The sequence below is a fragment of the Nymphaea colorata genome, chromosome 4, assembly GCF_008831285.2.
Source record: "Nymphaea colorata isolate Beijing-Zhang1983 chromosome 4, ASM883128v2, whole genome shotgun sequence".
Taxonomy (NCBI): Eukaryota; Viridiplantae; Streptophyta; class Magnoliopsida; order Nymphaeales; family Nymphaeaceae; genus Nymphaea; species Nymphaea colorata.
This window is the reverse complement of record NC_045141.1, coordinates 9,684,601-9,689,984: the sequence shown is the minus strand read 5'-3', so window position 1 is coordinate 9,689,984 and position 5,384 is coordinate 9,684,601. Positions and strand designations below refer to the sequence as shown.

The 5,384-nt window shown below is 47.6% G+C and overlaps 1 pseudogene; it reads left to right on the top strand.

Moving 5' to 3' along the window:
- Nucleotides 1-892: 892 nt before the first annotated feature.
- Nucleotides 893-3,446, top strand: LOC116253161 (uncharacterized; annotated as a pseudogene).
- Nucleotides 3,447-5,384: the final 1,938 nt, after the last annotated feature.

The following is a 5,384-nucleotide window of genomic DNA, read 5'->3' as shown; positions in this document are numbered from 1 at the left end:
TGCAGGACATTCCCTTGAAGTTGCGATAAAGGTAGCATACTTTGAAAACCTATCCTCGACAACAAGTATGGAACTATAGCCATCTACTTTCAGTAGGCTCACGATGAAGTCCATTGAGAGGCTTTCCCATGGGCACTCTAGAACCGGCAACGGTTCTAAGTGCTGGCAGGTTTCTAGTTTAACCCCTTATCTTGCTGGTAGATGAGGCATGTCTTCATGTAGGCCTAAACATCATCCTACATCTGTGGCCAATAATATCCGCATTCAAGGAGAGCTAGGGTGCGCTCCTGGCTAGGGTGCCCAGCCCATAAGGTATCATGAACTCCTTTAAAAACTCCCATCAATGGTTCCCCCATCTTGGCATAAATACACATCCACCTTTGGTGAGGAGGAGTCCGTCTTGTAGCTAGAACCATCGAGTCTTCCTTGCTTCAGCTAAGGCCACCATGTGTTGTGTCATCATGTCCTGCCGCATACCTTCGTGAACACGCGTGAGGAGAGCACCCTCTAGTTGTACTTCAGAGGACTCTGCCCGAGTTGCTACAAGTTTAGCTTTTCGACTCAACACATCAACAACAACATTGGTCTTTCCTACCTTGTACTCCAAAACAAAGTCAAAGTCGGCTAAGAATTCCTGCCAACGAGCCTACTTTGGAGATAGCTTCTTTTGCGTTTGGAAATAGCATGTGACTATATTGTTAGTCTTTACAATGAACTGAGTTTCCAGCAGATAATGTGTAACGCTTGATGCCTTGCAGTTTGGATTGGTCGTGATCCAGGCCCCGACCCGAACCCCACCTACGTGAAGTACCCGACGTCAACTCTTCCTCTACGTCTTCGCTTCTTGCTTGTGCAATCATGAGAGAAGCAGGAGGCGTACGAGGGTGCTGCAATGACGACTAAGGGACTGGCAAAGGTGGAGGATGATGGCACTGGGGTAAGCCCTATCGAACTCTCTCCCCATCTCTTTTGTCTTTTCTGCTCCCTCTCCCCATTTTTTGTTTGTTCCCTCTGACCCGAGCCTTCTCTTCTCTGCCAGCTCTCATCCCCTTGTTTGATTCTCTTGCATTCTCTTTGCTCATCTCCCTGTCTCCGAACGCTCTCTCTCCTTCGCTACTCTCTCGTCTCACTGCTTGTACTCTCTCCTTATTGCCAGCCTCCTCTCACTCACATCTCTCGTGTTCTCTTTCTCATCTTCAACCTCCCTCAACTGAACCACATTCCTCATAACTACTGTAGGCTCTTTTTCAGCGACAGACCCTCCTCTTGAGTTCTCTTTCGCTCATTCTCACTCTAATTGTCGCTACTGGTTGGAATTGCAGCTTGGGGAACACATCTTTCCCCTCATAACAGCAAATAGAAGGCAATGTTGGTGACGATAGCATTTTATTTTAGCCACTTGGGGATCAGTCGAGTGCTTGAGGTGGCTGTCGGGAACTCTACAACAGTTAGGACTGTAAGAGTGAGCTGGGTGAGGCCTAATCGAGCCTAAATTGTCTAACATTTTCTGTTAGTACAAATATAATTATTATTTGAGCATGATAGATTCAAAATTCGATGATGTAGAATGCATGTTCGAGACTTTACTATCTTGGGGAAGGTCTAGGACTATTTTGGAGGGATGAGGATCTATGTATATAGTTATCTTCTTAGCATGATGGGTTGATTTTTTAAGTGGTTAGGAAGTACGGTAGAGATTTGATGTTGTTGAGAAGGTTTAGAACCGTTTTAGTGAATTCATAATGTATGCTATTGTTGATGTGCATATTATGTCACTTGTTGGCAATGAGTTTGTATAAGGGAAGCGTAATTGTTGGGAAGACGCATCAACTAAGAAAACAATTGAAAAAGGTATTAGTGATAGGTTGAATCGAAAGCTCGAAATTTAATCTGTTTGGTCACAACCTCAAAGAGTTGGGAAGAAACCTATTGGATGGCTATGTGGAACGATGCTACTTGTTGGCACCCTCTTGGGGCAATGACCTACACATCAATGATCCTGTTTCATACTTGTATAGCTTGTAAAGCAAAACAAGTAGAAAAAATTTATCGATTGATTATGTTTGCAGGTATACCAAGCACGTCGAGTAGACCATGAGCAATAATATTCAAAACTCGAGACGATTTTGGGCATTTTTGGCAACGTGCGACAGGTATGGCAGCATTACAAGCAAATCCCTACTTGGGGGCCAAATTTAGAGCACATGCTTTTTAGGATCGTAGGATTCTATCTTATGTTTGTGATGGATGTGTGTGAGAAAAGTGCTTATTGCTACATGAATGTATGTATGTGATTGAATGATTATGTAATTAGTGTATTGTCCTTAAATTATTACGCGATGGCATATGCATGCTAGCAATTAACTGCTGAGGACAGATTATGAAAGACATTGAGTCGAGTATCTCCTTGACCTCGATTGTGCACTAGAAAGCATCATAGAATGATATTTGCATAGGACAGCTACGAGCTAATCACGGATAGAGACTACTCTCTATGGTTTGCCTAAGTTTTGTAAGATATGATTGATATGTTTGATTGGTGTAAAATATTGCAATATCTTTCATGTGTATTACTGTGGGCATGATGCAATCAAATGAATTTAGAGGGTAGATGTACCCATAAAGTTGTGATGGCCAGCTAAGAGTATTGATCATATGTGTAGCCCTCGTTGGAGGCGTTTGGAGGTATGGTCGCCCTTTGAGAGAGGGAAAGCGAACATCTAGGCGCCCTCCTTTCTTTCCAATCACTCAGACAAAAGACAGACCTGAAAGAAGGCTGACTTCGTCTTTGAATGAACCTTCCGACCCCTTTTTTGTCTCCCGCACAGCTCAAGTGTGTGACTCCGACTCCGTATGAGGACCTCCTTCCCTTCTGCCCACTCTCCGTTCACACGGTTCTAAAAGCGGAGGAAGGGGGAGGGCAGCAGGTACCACGAGCCCTCTGTCCCACACATCTATCCAGAAGCAAGTGTAGTTCACCGGTTCCACTGAATGCTCCTATCTCTCGGCAAAGATCGTGTGAGTGTGCAGTCTTGCTTCGGATGCTTTGCCATAGAAGAGATCAACCCAGTTCCCGACCGGTGCACTCGCTTTGTATCTCTGACACACAAGGAAGGACACGGTGGGAAGGAAGAAGCCCTAGCCTCTGTCCGGCCGATCATTCCGCTGGCTTCTCGCATTCACGCCCCCGTTTGACTGCCGCTCGGGGATGTAGTTGTAGATACGTTAGTCTTATTGGGTCGACCACTAGTTATCTCCTTCTACGACATGTTGTTGTCGTCGCCATATGGAATATGTCACTTAGTCATCTCTGCCTCGCTGCGGGTCAGCACCTCCGAAATCAACAGAGGACTTCATTCTGTGACTCCGCGATCGCCCTCTGAACGATCCAAATAAGGTAAAGCTTGAAGATACGTTTTGTACTCTATTAATTTCTCTGTGCCTCTAGTCGGGTGGGCGCCGGCCGGTCTTTCGGCCAGATCCCCCTCAAAACCATACGTGCGGGTCTCCCCGCATGCGGCTCACGCCATTCGAGGTGGCCCAGCATTCATTCACAAATCTTGTAGTGCGTCGCAAAGAAAGGCAAACAATTTCAATAGCGCAAAGCCTGACGCAAAGCTTGGTAGCCGAATGAGCAAGCAGCTGCAGTCTTCTTATAGTGGTGGTGGTGAAAGCACTCGAAAAGCCGGAAGGCGAGGCGCTATGAAATGGAAGGTACGAGCAAAGCCTTTAGCAAAGCGACTTTCTGGCGAGTGCTTTGGCACTACTAATGCCGCTTTGCAAGTCATTCGCGTGTAGGCAGCGCTGTCTGTTGTACCGTTGACTCGCACTATTCATTGATCTATTGGTCCTCTTTTTTCAAGCAAGCCAAGAACCTTCCATTTCCGTCAAATGACCCGGCCTCCCTTGGCTCTGACACCGTCCGGGCTCCCCCGTATGCTCCCCCGGCGCAGGCCTCCCACGCTTTGCGCCTGCGGCATTTTCGCCAGACGGTCTTTGCCAGTAGTGCCATCCTCCCCGCTGGCTTGATGGGTTGTCCCTCCGCTGCTGCGTGATGTTAGGCTATGGATGACTGGAACTAGTGTAGTTGAATGGGACAGCAGGCGGGTTACACGTTCCACTGTGCCGAGATGTGAGGTGCAAGTGGTGATGATCACCCTGGGGTATGCGCTAGCGCCCTTGACGGGCACTCTAGGACCCGCCAACGCTTGTGAAAACCCGGTACCATTCATCCGACCTAAGGTGTGGATAACAAGGCCACCTTCACAACCTTCTCCCTTCTGTCCCGTGTGGAAGGTAGGGCGGTTCGCTTGAGTTGCTCAACCACCCCTACTTTGCCCGGTGCTCATGACGCGCTACGGAACCTCCACCGTGCCGGGGGACCAAGCAGGGCATAGCTACGGCATAGGAGCCGACTTGGCGTCAGCGGCTTCGTGCCGCACTGGAGTGATCCAATATGCGGTTCCGCACGTTCCACCACTTCTCCGTTCATTTCCAATACCGATCGTGAAACACCATGAGCAGCAGGATGTTGAGGTCTGGAATTCGAAGTGAAATTCTTGATCCTAGTCGTCATGGAACTTTTCTCAGAAAGAAGAAAGAGATTATGGACGGAGAGCTTGTCCAGTACCACCAGTACCTGAAATGCATCTCCTTCGCCCGCGCGCGTCTACCTGGCGCTTGAGCCGCCTTGCATGCCAAGCGAAGCGCTATTGGCGAGCTCACTGAGTGATTATTGATACAGTCAGTCAGTGCCCTCCATTGATTGTTCCAGAGAGAAGGTTTCAATATGGATCAACTATCCGGAGCTTCTTCGGTCTTCCCATTCCTCCCGTCGTCGCAGCTTGCGATGAAGGTTTCGATTAGGATGTGGATCTGGAATGATGACTCTTTTGAGGTCGGTCCATGGTGAATGGAAGATGTGGCCAACTCTCACGAAGTGACACTGGAAAATGGTAGAACCCTTCGAGAGAAGATCACACACTCCTGAGACTATAGAACATAGGACACACGACAGACCGACGGGATAGACAGACAGTCTCTGTCTTTTGATCTGAACATGGATGGCGATCCCACGTTTCTGATGGCTTTTCTAGAGACAAAAATGGATGAGTGACTTCAGAAGAAGATTTCCTCTGGGCTTCTGACTACAAAAGAACCTCTCAGGAAAACCAAAAGTGGATTTCTTCTTGGCCCCGTTGACCATTCTACTCTTGAGAAAGAAAGTCAGTGAGCCTTTCTTTGAAAGAGCTTTTTTCAGGGGACCTTATGAGAAAACACCGGCGTGGCACTGCTGGATGCCTCTCAGCCATAGAACAGGAAGAGGAGTCAGCCAAAAAACAAAAAGACCACCCTTTCTAATGACAACCAAGATACGCATAGTG